Source organism: Camellia sinensis, chromosome 5, assembly GCF_055761805.1.
Source record: "Camellia sinensis isolate YWXY chromosome 5, ASM5576180v1, whole genome shotgun sequence".
Classification (NCBI taxonomy): Eukaryota; Viridiplantae; Streptophyta; class Magnoliopsida; order Ericales; family Theaceae; genus Camellia; species Camellia sinensis.
The window spans coordinates 205,996,575-206,013,000 of NC_138965.1; the positions used below are offsets into that span (position 1 = coordinate 205,996,575).

Genomic DNA, 16,426 nt, shown 5'->3' on the forward strand with positions numbered 1-16,426 from the left:
CAATTTTTTTAAATACCAATTTTACCCTCATTGGGTAAATTACATTGACACCCCTCACATTTTAGAAATTATAATGCCCTCCTTAAGGTTTAAAGTAATATTACCAATTGTCCCTTGGTTAGTATTAGTTGGAAAAAAAATTCATTGAAAAAAAAAATTAATTGGAAAAAAATTAATTGAACAAAAAAATTTGTTAGTAAAATTTTTAAATTTTTGTTTAAAAACCAACGTAAACTCATTTTTTGAATTTACGTTTTTTCCTCAAATTTACAAACTGAGACAACCATTTATAAACCAAAAAAATTATCAAACAAGTTTTTATGACAGTTTTTAAAATTTTTATAAATATAAATTAAAAATTAAAAACGAAATGGTTACCAAACAGGTTTTAGATGGTAAAAATGTCGTAAAATTAACAAATAATTAAATTAGTTATCAACATAAGAAATGACTTATCAAAATATTCTTAGGCTATGTATGGTTTGATTTTTCGAAATTTTTTTAAGAAAATTAAAAATTAATTTGGTTAAGAAATAAAAAAATAAAAAAATTATTTTCATTTTGTTTAAAAAATAATTTTTTTATTTCTTATTTCTTAACCAAATTAATTTTTAATTTAAAAAAAAATCTAAAAATCAAACCATACATAGCCTAAGAATCTTTTGATAAGTCATTTTTTACGTTGGTAACTTATTTAATTATTTGTTAATTTTACGATATTTTTACCATTTGAAACTTGTTTGGTAACCATTTTGTTTTCAGTTTTCAATTTATATTTACAAAAATTTTAAAAACTGTCATAAAAGCTTGTTTGATAATTTTTTTAGTTTATAAATGATTGTTTTAGTTTGTAACCTTGAGAAAAAAAACGTAAATTCAAAAAATGAGTTTTCGCTGGTTTTTAAACAAAAATTTACAAATTTTTCTAACAAAATTATTTTTTCAATTAATTTTTTTCCAATTAATTTTTTTTTATGAATTTTTTTTCTAATTAATAATAAAAGTTTCTACGACGTGTATATGGCGTGCCGTTAATACATCAATTACACACGACGTACATACGATAACCGTAAAAAATATTACACTTTTCACAGCGCACAAAAAGTCAGTCGTTAAAAATATTAAATTTTTCACGACGCACAAAAAGTCAACCGTTAAAAATATTAAACTTTTTATGACGCATAATCTAAGTCGTTAATAATAAGATAAAAAACATAAGCGCGAAAATATAAATTTTCTCCAAAAAAAAAAAAAAAAAAGCGGCAAAATAAATTCTCTTATACGCTTTTTCCCCCAAGAATCTCTTTGGCTTCTAATTGGTTCTAATTTGGAAAGGGAACGTAGAGAGGGAAGGGTTTCAATCTCTGTAAGACCGAATCGATCTCTCTTGTGTATCTGAAATCAGAGTTATCCATCTCTTCTTCATGGTGTTCTTCCTGTAAGGAGTCCTTGAAAGCAACGATTGAGAGTGTATTTCATTGACTGGTAAGTTGGTTGTCTTCATCTTCATCTTCATCTTTGGTTTTGGTTTTCCCCCCCCCCCTCATATTTGTGTAGATTCATAGACTGCTTCTTCCTCTCCTTACCTTACTTTGTATGAAAATTATTTAATTTTGATTTTTTCAGATATTCCCCAAATTTGTAATAAGGGATTTCGAATATGAGTTCCATTGTTTCGAATCTAATTCAAAACCATGAAGCAGATAAAAAAAAATTCGACTTGAAAGTTCTCTCTCTCTCTCTCCACCATTTCACAAAGAAACAAAGTAAGTAGTGTTTTCTTCGTATTCTTTGCGAAGCTCTGAATCGCGAGACCACAAAATCGAACGAAGACAGGTCTTCATTGGCCGTCGAATCTGCTGGGCAAAACCCTAGATCTGAGTTGATCTGTTTTCGATCGGCCTCAGCATTCTGAATATTGGATCCATTGGATCGGAGACCATGCCAGTGGCTGCTTCCGCCATATACTACTTGAATCTCCACGGCGATGTCCTCATCAATCGTCTCTACTGCAACAACGTTGGGTTAGCTCCTCTCTCTCTCTCTCTATACATACATATATATATATATGTATATTTATTCAATTATAGGTTTATATGCTTGAAATGTATGAATTACATATGAAGAATAACTTGCATTGAGTATATATTTGACTTCCTTGATGTGGATTGACATACATATATATATATTTTTCTTTCTTTCCTCTTTTGCATAGTAACTCGAGGAATTTTGCTGCTTAAGTACTTTAATTTTTTCAAGGACCAAATGTATTTTCCTTAGTTATGGTTCGTTAGTTTGTTCCACTCTTTTGACTTACCCTTCTTTAACTGAAGCAGATTTATTGTTATTTATGGATCAAGTTGGGATAATACTTAACATTTTTTTTTCTTTAGCAGACGGTATAAAGAGAAAAAGGAAGAAGTGGCCGAGACGGAGGTTGATCCTGAACGAGATCAGCGGATGGTTTTTGCTTATGAACTTTTTATTGCTGTATCAATTACATTTTATGTCTTGGGCAAACCTAAATAAAATCCAAAACTTGGGAATTTTTTAACTGTATTTTTATACAAGAAATTGGAACTTGCCATATTTTATTTAAAAAAGTTCAAAGGGTGCTAAATGAAATTCAATTACTTAGTCTTTACTGTGTTTGAACTTTGAAGATCTATTATTTTATTTTATACAGGTAAATGAAGCTGGCCAAAATGAATCAATTTTCACATTGATTTTAATTTCTATTATCTTTAGCGTACGATTTATAAGATTTTGGTAGGCGATCAAAGCCATCTATTGGAGACCCACTTACTCTGTGCATGCTTGCCTTGCAGCTGCCACCAGAAGTTTCATGCTTCTTGGGCTACTCACTGTGGGGCTATAACGTAATATGTGATGGTATATTACGTTTGATGGTGAACTAATTATTTGTGCTGAGTATTTCTAATACCGTTGAATTACAGTTCCAGGTCTGAGATGTACGCCTTATAATGGACCGCAATTCAAGTCATTCCAAGAGAGTTGGGTAAGTTCAATTTTTCCTTCCATAGCCAAAAAATTATCTCAATTTAATTTTTTATTATGCTATAACTATTTTAATTCTATCATTAGTGGAGGTTTGTCATCTCGTAATGAGGTCAAAGATAGAAGTCTACACTTCTTTTAACAACTAAGGCTATTATCAACAAGTGAAGATGACAGAGCAAAAGGCACACTAATCATATTGAAAAAGTCTACATGCTAAATTGACAAGTAATTATGGGCTAACAAAATTGCAGTAAGGCCAAGTCCAATGCTTTGTAAGATAGATGATGACCCCCTACCCTTCTCTTTCACCCTCCTTCCCCACACAATGTAAACTCGCCAAGTTGTTTTTTTTGGTTTTGGGGATGGGCTTCATGAAATTGCATTGGTTAAAATTTGGTTTCGGTAATGGAGAAATGTTTTAAACATTGCGTAGCTATTAATGGATTTGTATTATTCTAGTGATTTTAAAATATTAAGGGTGAATATTGTGGAAAAAAAACTGAAGGACATTTTTTTTTTTGGTGAAGGATGGTATTTGCTTTGATGTCTCATATTTCATTTATTAGTGGAAGTTGTTTACTTTCCCTAGTGCTTCCACGCATTAATAGATATTTGATCAATAACAATTAGAGAGTGTTTGATTGTATGATTCGAGTTCATTAAATTGTATACTGCTGGTATATTCTATAAGTCATAATGGTCCATTCCATTTATTGGTTGTTGTATCCCCTGCAAGTTAGTGGGTTTGATGGTGTGGTTAATAATATATTCCCCACCCACCTCCAAAAAAGGAAAAAAAATATGTTTAGACTGGGCAGTATCATTTGTTAATCTTATTATTGTATTCACTTTCACATCTAATCAATGTCCATTTCCCTTCTTAGTACCATCTAGATGCTAATGCAGCTTCTTTGCAGTTATATTGAATTTTTTGATGCAATGCCAGCCCCTATGGCAATAGCACTCTCTAGCCAGCCTCTTCTTGGTTAGCCAGTAATGGTTAAACCATCAGAAGCAGAAAAAAATCTGGTTCAGTCTACTACAGCCACAGCTGGGGCTGTAGGTGGGCTCATAGGCCCCTATTTGGAGGGAGCTAGAAGAGTATGTTCCTTTCTATTGAGGTAAGAAACATCTTCTATTCCTTTCTTATGCTTTTTCTTATACATGGTTGTGTTGCTGCAACATTGTGTCCTTGCTGCCCAGGTGAAGAAACCACATTGGTTGTCTTACCCATGTGCTGCCACTGTCCATGTGACATGACCATAAAGAAAGGATTGGTTTTCCCTCAGCTGATGATTTTTCTTTAGTTTTTCATGTATGAATGTCTAAGTTGATTGGTTTACTTTTTGGGTTGAAAATTTTGCCCTAAATCTGGATGATTTTAACATAATGCATCTGACCTTTCTCAATGATAAAAGTGTTTTTTTTTTTTTTCTTTTCTTCTTCTTCTACTTCTTCTTCTTCTTTTTTTTTTTTTTTTTTTTTTTATAATCTTTTCTGAATCCCAGATTAGGAACAAAAAACGGACCTTGGAAATTGGTTTGGTCGGAGATAGAGTAGGAAAATGCCTGAACTCGTGCATAAGTTCCGAGTTCCATATTTTCCCCCTCTGTGCATAATGATGAATTCAAACATAATTTCATGATGGGGTAACTGTTTATGCTATGGAGATTCACAAGTACATAAAAGAAAATTATCTTATTTTGAAGTAAAATATGGCTTGATTCCATTAGTTCTAAAATTTCATGTTTATGTGCATTGGCAGAACATATTTTGCAAGGCTCTTGGAAATTTGATGTTGTTAGTTAGAATATATATTCCAATAATGTTGTCATACATTACAACACAAGTTCATCATAGAACTTTGGCAACATCACTCTCCTCAAAACAATTTTTGCATCCCAGGGATTGAGTGTTAAAGACCTTGTTGTTCTTTTAGTTGTAGTAATTTGTCTACTTGGATGATTGTTAACTTGTTGTGCTTGCTGGTATGGCTCATGTCACGACCCAAACCCGCCCCGAGAAGGTTGGCATCGAGACCGGCCAGTAAACCTAGATTACCACAGGCCTTTCTGTACAAACATACATAACCGGGGCTTGCGGAAGCAAAAACAAAACACTAATAGTCCAAAGAGCTGTGCATTTATATGAACATACATTACATGCCAAAAATGTTAATTTACCCACTACATTACATCACATATAATCAAAATTCATATACAAGACATAGGCTCACGCCTCATGTACAACCAAAACCAAGCTTCCTAACGGCCTTCTGGGCCTAGCCCCAACTCGGAGGCACCAAAACACCGGGTAGGCTTCAAAACGGCGGCTCAGCTCAGACTCCGCCTAGGCTTGACTCCCAGAGTGCTCACCTATAATTACATATATACAAACAATGAGCTAAAGCTCAGCAAGTAACATTAAAGTAAAGGGGTAGTGAACGAATCCCACATTTCATATATCCATAAAATAAACCATTCATAAACATAATCATCTCATATCAGAACATACATAATGGCATACTCCATAGAACATAACATTTGTCGTCCAACGACTAGAGTAACCGGTCCCGGACACCGATTAAACACATACCGAGATCTCGTAAACTGGTCCACTTAGGACTATCTATGGATGTCATACTAGATTCGCAAACTGGACATTCGTTCACAGAAAACATTTATCATTTCAAAACCATAGCATAACGTAGCACTTTTAAACATAGATCATACTAACATATCTTTACAGAAATGTTACTCACAGTGGGTTTCCAAAACCGGTTGCACGGTCTTCGCCTCTTGACCTGCAATTATCAACATTATAACACATTTCTTCAGTACACATTATCATTAAATCACTTAATTCATGCCATTCTATCCTTTCCTTATGAAATTTCATGTTTATAAGATGATAAATGATGCAATTAACATGTTAAAATCAAGTCTGCAACTTCCCCAAAGTTTTCTTGAAAAAAGGCCTTCCCGCTCGAGCGCCACTTTGGCCGCTCGAGCGCCACTTTGGCCGCTCGAGCGCCACTTTGGCCGCTCGAGCGTACTGTAAAAAGTCCCAAAACTGCTGGGAGGCTGTTTTCACCGCTCGAGCGGGCTTCCCTCCGCTCGAGCGTACAGAGCAAAATCCGAATTTCTGGTTCTTCTTCCAAGCTTCATTCTCCTCTTTACAAAATCACTTTCCACATTTATGAAATCCAAGACCCAAAACACTTGAAACACAACTTGAATTACACATTATAGCTTCTAAACAAACCCAAATGCATCATATACAAGATCAAACCATAAATTGAGGTGAAGAATCATAACTATTCATGTAAAAGCTTCATTTCTTCATATCCATGGAGGTTCTTCCTCAAGAATGCCAAATATAAACATAAATCATCTATTCATGCCATACATGCTCAAATTAAACATATTTCTCCTTTCAATCCTCTTATTTGACACGAGATCATTGATGATTCAACCTTATTTCAAGAAAGTAGAGAAGAAATTCTTACTTTAAGCACTTAATTGGAGAAGTTGTAGCTTGATTCCCCTTTTTTCCCCTTCTTTCCCTTTCTCACGAATTCTCCTCTCTCTCTTTCTAGATTTTTCTTTTCTTCTCTTTTGAGTCAAAGAGTCAACATCCTTATCTATGTATAGATATATCACACAAAAAAAACTAGAATTGTGCCATAATCTTGAGCCAAACATGACTTAGCGATTCAGACGAAATTCAGTCCTCAATTTATTTTCCCAAATGGTTCTAATAATTCCCGGTATCTCATAGACGCGCTCAATTTTGTTTTCTGAACCCATTACGGTCATCAATTTCTTTCCCAAAGTTCTCATCTCAACAGATATTCTTCTAATTCAAACAGATATTCTTCAATTAATTCGCATAAACACATAATTAATTACTGATAAATATGACACATGTTTTGGGGTCATTACAGCTCATTTGAGAGTTGTGTTGTTGTGTGTTTGGGAGACTTACCACTCACTTACGATGGTTGTTTTGTGTTTCAAATGGTTTCATATTTTTTTTTTACTAACTTGGTAATACAAAGGCAAAGCAGTGAAACATTTCAGATATTGAAATTGAACTTTTATTAGACTTTATGCAACTAGGATTAGATTGAGAAGATTTGTCAGTGAGAGTCCTAACTGTTGATTGGCTTTGATTTTGCTGTTTCTGCAATATTAACCAGGTGCTTCTCTTTTCTCTTTTTTCTTTTTTGCCCCTTGCAAATAGCGTGAAGATGTAGCTTATAATTCTGACTACGGAACCCCCATCCACACTCATTGATCTTCTTCCTTTCTCCAGTGGTGATGATAACTCAGCTTTAGCACCTGAGCGGTAAGCTATTACACATTAATGAGATGCACCTTGGGAGGGACCAATATAAGTTGTATGAACTTACGACACATTAATGGGATACACCATTTGTGAATTAGCCTTAAAATTAATTTTTTGTTCTCATAATCTCAAAAAAAGTCTGTTACAGGGATAAATTGTATAATTGATCTAATTGTAAATTGATGAGTTACTAATGTTTTTAATCTTTTGTATAATTGATTAATTACTAAAACTTTTAATTTATTTTTTTGCAGATTGGATTAGAGTGGCATTTTTGACGTGCAACAATGATGTAATTTGCTTGAATGTTCATTTTTGTTTGATAAGGATACACATACTTTTTGGAGTTGCACTAGTTATTGTTGGATTTTTGGTGGAATTGAACAAGTTATAACTTTTGGATATTTTGTGGATATTTCACTATTTTATTGTATTAGGATGAAATTATTTGTAATGATGAATGGATATCTTCATTTTGTTAATTCGTAAATGTGTTGATAACAGGTTAGGTTAAGTTGTGATGGAATTGTTATATTCAACAGGTTTCAACATGAACATGGTCATATTTGTTGAACTAAAATTTAGATTTTGATAAAATAGGTATATAATGTGGAAAAAAATATTATGGAATTATTGACAAAATTTTTCATCCCTAAAGAAGGTTTTTTTTTGTCTCTTATTTAGCTTAGGTGGATGATTAATTTTGTCATGAATTCTTTATTTCGTCGCTAAATGAATTTATCATGACAAAAAATATTGTCACATTTTGTCACTATTACCCTCAATGTGTGACGAATTTTTTTTGACATTATTTCATTATTTTTAATGATGAATTTATTTTGTCTCTATTGGTAGCTTCTTTGACAAAAAATTTTCGTCTTCGTTTATATTAAACGTGACAAAATTATTTTGTCTCCATTTCTTATTTTATGACAAAATACTTTTGTCTCTAATTTCTCTTTAAATGACAAAATATTTTGTCGCTAATTACTTCCAAGTATGTTCCCAACAGAATGTATTGGAGACAAAAAAATTCGTCACAAATTTATCATTTTTAATGATGAATTTGTTTTTGTCTCTATTGGTAGCTTCCTTGACAATTTTTTTTTTGTCTTCGTTTATATTAAACGTGACAAAATTATTTAATCTCTATTTCTTATATTTATAACAAAATACTTTTGTCTCTAATTTCTTCCTTTAATGACAAAATATTTTGTCGCTAATTACTTACAAGTATGTTCCCAACAGAGTGTGTTGGAGACAAAAAAATTGGTCACAAATTTTTCATTTTTAATGATGAATTTGTTTTTGTCTCTATTAGTAGCTTCTTTGACAAAAAAATTTCGTCTTCATTTATATTAAACGCGACAAAATTATTTCGTCTCTATTTCTTATATTTATGACGAAATACTTTTGTCTCTAATTTCTCCTTTAATGACAAAATATTTTGTCGCTAATTACTTACAAGTATGTTCCCAACAAAGTGTATTGGAGACAAAAAAATTCGTCATAAATTTATCATTTTCAATGACGAATTTTTTTTTTCCGTCTCTAAGACCCTTTAGCGACGACCCTTTGGCGACAAAACGGGTGACGAAAAATGTTCGTCGTAATTACTTTGGGTGACGAAATATATACATTTTGGGACAAATTTGTTTCGTCTTTAAATCCTAAATTGGTTGTAGTCATGATTATCAAACTTCATAAATGTGAGCAAGTAATCTTTTATTCCTTATGATTACCTTATCACTTCCTTATTTGAGCATTAAATTTCATACAATAAATGTATAAAGAATCATTTCCATTCTAATTGATTTTATAAAAATTTGCATAAGAATTGATTTATTTCTTTTCGAAACATGGATAACTATATGCGAATATTCTCTCATTCTGAATCTCAATAGAACTTTTAATAAATATATATATATATATATATATACATTTTTAGACAACCTCAACAATTCATGTGATTCATTTAGAAATATTTCATTTTCTATCACATAGGTTGTCTTATTAATATATTCCATTTCAAAGTTCTTAGAGAAAAATTTCTTAACTCGTGCAATAAATCATGTACATTATTGACAAACAAAATATCATCAACATACAAAATCGTAAATATAAACTTGTTCTCACTGATCTTTGGATATGTACACTAATCAAAAATGTTTTCTTTAAATCCAAAAGGAAAATAGTATCATAAAAATTAAAATATAATTTTTAGAAAGCTTGTTTAAGTCCACAAATTGATTTTTTTAAGTTTGCAAGTCACATTTCATTTTTTTCAATAGAGAAACTTTTGAGTTGATCTACACAATATTCTTCATCTAAACTCTCCTTCAGAAAATTAATTTTCACATATATTCAACTCAATATCATAATAAGTTACTAATGCTATAATAATTCTAAATCAGCCCTTTAGAATACAAGTAAAAAAGAATATTTCATTGTAATCAATGTCTACTTTATGAGTAAAATCTTTGGCCACATATCTAGCATTATATCATTTTATATTGCCCTTAGAACAATAAATATTTTTGTATCCCTAGACAATTCAACGAAATCCCAAATTTCATACTAGTCCATTGATTTTAACTCATCATTCACGACATCAATTCCTTTAGTAGAATCAATACTTTCTATGGCTTGTGACAATAAAACTGAGTCTTTACTTATCCCAATATTATAATAAGATTGTTATAGATATACCACATAATCATTCGAAATGATAAATCTCTTTACCTTATGAGATCTTCTTAATATTATTTCTTGTGATTCTTCTACAACTTTTCATTGGTGATAATTACATTATGGAGTAATTGATTATTCATTTGTTGTTCCAAGACATTAAGTTGTTTAACAACTATAGGAACAACAATTTCCTTCAAATTATGGATAATGATACTTGTACCCAAACTTATTGAATAATCACATTTCATGATTTATCACTCTCATTGATTTCACCATTCTTATTAAATTTGATATTATTGGTTTCTGCAATTCTTGTGCTATGGCCAAGATAGTAAAACTAATACCCTTTGAATTTTCAAGATAATCAACAAAATAACCACTGATTATTCTGAAATCTAATTTCTTTTCATGTGGATCAATAATTCTGATTTTCGTAAATAACCCCAAACATGCAGGTATCTTAAGTTCAGTTTCCTTCCTGTTCACGGTCATTACTGCAAACGAACCAAGCCGAGTCGAGCTTTGTTGAGCTCGAGCTCGGCTCGTTTACTTATCGAGCTTGTTTATTGAGCTCGAGCTCGACTCGGCTCGGTTCGGTTCGATAATATTTTTTTAATATTATTTATATTATTTAAATAAAAATATTTAAGTAAAAAATATTATTTATATTATTTAATATATAAATAATATATTTATTATATAATTTAAACAAAGATAAACGAGTCGAGCTTAACGAGCCGAGTTTATGCGAGCTCGAACTCAATTTGTTTACTAAACGAGCCTAATAGTCGAGCTCAAGCTCGGCTCGCTTACTAAACGAACCGAACCGAGCCAAGCCGAGCCCTTAACGAGCCAAACCGAGCTTGTTCATTAATAATTTGGTTCATTTGCGGCCATATTCACAGTTCAGAATGAATGTTTGGAACTGCCTTACTAGGAACCCGATTTTATATGAAAACAATAGATTAATGACATACATCCACCATGTTATGGGTATTTAGAAATTATTTAACATACTCTTAGTCATATTCATTAGAGTACAATAATATTTCTCAGCTACATCATTCTGCTGAAGCATTCACAAATATTACGTCTTTCATAGAGTTTAGCAAATAGACTTGTGTTTTACACTATCTTTATGATTTTCACATTTTTGTTTAACTGCATTTCTTCCTTGATAATGTACACATCAATGTGTCCATTTACTAGATATTTGTTATGCAATAAATAAACAAAATCATAAGGTGAAAATTCATCTATAAAAGTGATAAAAATAACTTTATTTACCAAACATGAAGGGTCAAAATAGCACATTAATGTCTATTTGGATAATATAAAGAAACCTTGTATATCTTATGGTGTAACAACCCCAACCTCTGATTAACGCTAATCCATGATTAATTATGCCCAATTAGGAATTTAGTTGAATCTTGAATTAAAATGCATATGTGTGTGTTGCATTGTTGTATTTATATCTGTTAGGCGTAGAAAGATCTGTTCACAATTTAGTTTCGATTTGCGAATTGAAACCCTTGTCGGCATTCGAATCAGAAATTGACTTGATTTATATGTTAGTTAGAATTTATAGAATTTTATGGTAGGCTTAATTAAAATTCGATTTGGAATATGTGAATTAGATTAAATAATGTTGAATTGCATTAGTTGCCTAATTACACAAATGTCACTTAGTGGCTTGATTTGAGACACACCTTATTTCATTGAGAGGCATCTCTCCTCAGCCATTTTTCCTTGACCAAACCGACTAGAGAGAGAAAGAGAGTTAGGAGAAAATAGAGTTCATCAAGAATTGCTTGGAAATTAGAAGAATTAAAGAAAGGATTGCATAATTGAGCCTCCACACTTGGAATTGAAGACCTAAAGGTAGAGAATTCACTATTTTATTATGAATGTGAGTTGTTCTTGCTAGGTTCATGGTGAGATTGGTATTTAAAGTCAAGATTTAGCTCTAGGTGTGGTTTTGAGAGTTTATCCATGCATGCATGCATAAATTTCCATGCTTTGAGTTTGAATTCTAAGATTTCTTCCATGCATGTGTTCATTTCACTCATATTTTGGTAATTCATCTTGTTGTCCATCAAATTATCAAGTTTGATCATGTTTTGAAGAGCCTTAGCTCAAAAATGTACTTCCACGTGATGTTCATAAATTGATTTTGAATTTAAGTTGAGTTTGTGCAAAATTGGTATCCTTTTGGGCCATGATTTCTTGAAATGATCTTGTAAACATGTTGTTCTATGAGTTATTAAGTGTTTTTCAAAGTTTTGGGCCCAGAAAATTGAGTTTGATGCTTCAAAGGTCGAATTTGAGCTTGGTGATCAAATTTGGAATTTCCAGAAAATTTGATCCACGCTCGAGCGTGGGACTCTACGCTCGAGCGTGAAATCTGAGTACGTGCACTCCGCTTGAGTGACGATGTTTACGCTCGAGCGTGAAATGCATACACCCAGAAGTTCTTGTGTTTTGCAGTCCGTTCGAGCGAGGGAATTCACGCTCGAGCAAGGGTCTGAGTCTCACGCTCGAGCGTTGGTCGAGCGCCCGTCGAGCGTGAAAATCATGCATCCAGCACTTTTTCATGAGTTTACAGTACGCTCGAGCGAGGAAGTTCACGCTCGAGCGAAGCTTCTTTGTCTGCATGTCCGCTCGAGCGAGGAAAGCCACACTCGAGCGTGGACTTTATTTTCAGCAAATCTTGAGAAATGTTTTCCAACGCATTTTTGCATCCTCATTCCATCATAGGCATTTCTAAGTCATGTTTAAGACTCCATAATGAGGATTAAGGGTTAGAAACGCACTAAGAGCAAACGACATGAGTTATGTACAATTCGAACGTGTGTTTCAAGTGTGTGTTTGTATGTGTGTTCATGTAGGTCACGCGCCTCAGAACAAGTAAAGGGCCGCCTTACCATCTAGTTAGGGCTACCAATCATCTGTGAGTAATAACTTTGTAAAGTTATATTTAATGTTAAGTATTTTCTGAATATTATGATACGAAGTAATTAGTTCTTTGAAATACCATGCTATGTTTGAAATGAATAAATGGTTGTCCAAGATTCTGAAAGTCATTCGTGGCGTCCTTAGCACCATATGATATGCACCCCTTTATGGGTCATCAGGTCCCTTTATGGGTCATCAGAAACGTCTCTGTGCACATGAGTCATCAGAATGCCTTCAAGGCTGTCCCTCTATGGGTCATCAGATTTGTTAACGCTAATGGATGTGCCACGTATGATTATATGCAAAATCTGAATATGGAAATGATTATGAATATGTATATGAATCTGTTTATGATAAGAACTTGATTTCTAACTCTGTGACGGACATCATTCATTAAATCCTTTACTCTGTTATTATTCATTGGGTTTTAGCTCACAATTTATATTATGTATGTAGGTGAGCCGACGTGTGACCAAGGCCAGAGTTGACGGCCTTCATTTCTGTTTTTGTCAGCCAATCGTTGTGCCTCCCGAGGAGGTTCCAATCGAAGTCTAGTTGCATGGCTATTTTTGTACTTATGCTAGTTTCTGAATGTTTGTTAAGTCAGGTCTTGAGAACTTCACTTATGTATGTTTTGTAAATATTGAGGTCCTCCGACCGACACGCTTGTGTATATATCTATAAGTTTCGAAATCTTCTGTCCCATGTATGTCATCACAGCTCATTGGACCCTATATGTTTTGTATAATTGCTTCCACAGTCCCTTATCTTGTGCTTATCTGTTCAGAGGCCTTTGGTAATCCATGGATTATTGGCCGGTTACGATGCTAAACCTACAGGGGCGGGTTTGGGTCGTGACATATGGCACTTACTTAATGTGATTGAATTGCTTTTCCTTAACGCAATCCACACTCCCACTAAAAGCAATAAAATCTTTTATGCCACAAGTTTAAGGAATTTTCATTTATCAAACTATATTTACGACCAGCATAATGATGCAAGATAAATTAAATTTTTAAGAAATTATTAAACTTTAATTTATACAAATCATCATAAATAATACCAAAATTAACAAAAGAGGTATTATCAATAAATTAAACTTTTATTCTAAATTTTTGAATATAACCATCAAGATTAATTAAGTTTAGACAAATCAATAAATAATTTTGAAAATTAGAATGAACATAAAATTTTGAAATAGAGTCCAAATAATGATCAATGTTCAAAAATAAACAATAAGTCCCAATAATTTCAATCGAGATTTTAACATAATCGGTTTGAAAATAATCTTGCGTCGAATTAAAAAACATGAATAGCCATTTTTTTTCTTATGAGACTAAAAATCTTGAACAAACTCATTTTCTTTAGGTGGCTATTTTTTTATGTCCTTTTATAAGGATTCTCCCTTTCTTTTTGGCTTCTTAAATTACAAGATCAATAAATGTCATAAGCTTTGTTTGGTCTAACCCTCCAAACATAATTTTTTTTTTAAAAAAAATTTCAAAATTTTGTTTGGTTGGAAATTTTTAATTTTTTTTTCAAAATTACTTTTTCTCTCCAACACATTAATTAATCACTTTTTCTCTCTCATCTCTCATTCTCAATCACTTTTTCTCTCACACATATCTACTCAACTACAATAAAATATCAAATCATTCTAAACTCTCAAACTCCAAAACTATTTTCAAAATATACAACCAAACAACCAAAAAAATTTCTAAACTTTTTTGTCAATTTTTTTTTTTGAAAATTTATCTTGAAACACAAACCAAACACACCCATAATGTTCTGAAACATGAGCTCTGATACCACATGTAAATAATTTTATGGTGTTATGCATATAACAACCTTCGTAATCCAAAATCGTAAACTATCATGATTTTCGTAAATAATAATATAATGCAGAAAATAAATAATATATCCGAATCAGTTATGCGAAACCTTCAAGTGATCCAAAATTGATTGAACATAAACCTTATAATAATATTAGTGGAAAATGGTTTCTCCCTCTTGACCCTTTTTAGAATACATTGAATTCAAAATTAATTTGACAAGTATTCTGAATGTCCTTTTATAGGTAGAGAGAGGACCAGTTTCTTTATTCAATAATGATTTCACTTTTTCATCAAAGTAGGATATTTGAAAAATACTCTTCTTTACTTACCAATTAATTGTAGCAAAAATATGGAATCATAATCCTATCAAATCTATAATTCATATTATCATATCATGTGGGTGAATATAATGACTAAATAAATAACAGCAATGCTAGGTATCATGAAAAGTCTTTCATGAAAATGATCATGAAAGATTTGTGACCTTTGGATTACACTTAGAATAAAGCACCACACACTAATCAAGGTAATCTAAGAATCACAAATCTTTTATGATCATTTTTATAAAAAATATTTATGATTCCTAATATTTCTCAATAAATAATTTAGTCTTACACCCTTCTGGCCAAATTGCAACTATAGAAAAATTATTTTCATTTAACACGTGGTAAATACAACAAATTTACAAAATTGATCACCAAATTTATCACATAAAATAATTCTAACATATATATGGACCCATAAAAACTATTATTTTACACAAATTATTCCACCTGTTAAAAGTTAAACCAATTATTTATTCATTATGAATAAAATCTACTTGGAGTTCAATTAATTTATAAAGAGAAAATGAATGAATGAATGTAAGCACACACATTCCAAGAGAAAAAGAGGACAAAGAGAGAGGAAAGGGGCAGAAGAAAACAAAGGAGAGTTGGAAAATGGTCATTCTCGTGAAGAGGACGTTTGGCAAACTTGTGCTGACAACGAAATTGGTATGCTATCACTCTGCCATCAAACAAGCACAATATTGTGCTTTCTCTCTCTCCTTTTCTTCAAGCTTTGATAAAAAGGGAAAATTACCATTTAGTTGTACTAAGAAAATTTTATTACAAATTCATAAAAAAAAAATTATAATTATAGTTATTAATATTTAAAATATTTACCGCTTATTTGCAATTATTTTTCAAAATTTTATCTAAAATGTCAGTTCTCTTTCTAAAAATTATGACTCGTTTGAGAATGGATTATTTTAATAATTTTTTATTTTTTAAAAAAATATTTAAAAAATATAATAAAAATAATATGATACTTTATAATAATTTATAAATTTTTTTTTGACTAAAATTATTAATTGTCAAACTCTATTCGAACTCCAAGGCAACGGTTGAGAAGGGGTATATGACTTATATGATTTATCCATTTAGAGGGGTGGTGTTCATGATTTTGACACTTTTTTTTATTATTATTTTTTTCATACTTTACTAGTTTTTAGTTTTAACTTTGGATTAAAAAAGAGTCAAAATTTCACTCCAAAATTCTTAAAAAGTAGAGCAGATTAATTTTAATTGAAA

General features: G+C 31.7%; 1 long non-coding RNA gene across 2 annotated transcripts; it reads left to right on the forward strand.

Moving 5' to 3' along the window:
• Positions 1–2,910: 2,910 nt before the first annotated feature.
• Positions 2,911–7,885, forward strand: LOC145791161 (uncharacterized). Of its 2 annotated transcripts, none has more exons than XR_014330927.1 (3): positions 2,911–3,019; positions 7,267–7,371; positions 7,626–7,885. It is a non-coding gene; the product is annotated as an uncharacterized LOC145791161 (long non-coding RNA). The 2 variants fall into 2 exon arrangements; XR_014330928.1 differs by lacking the exon at positions 2,911–3,019 and adding an exon at positions 4,036–4,142.
• Positions 7,886–16,426: the final 8,541 nt, after the last annotated feature.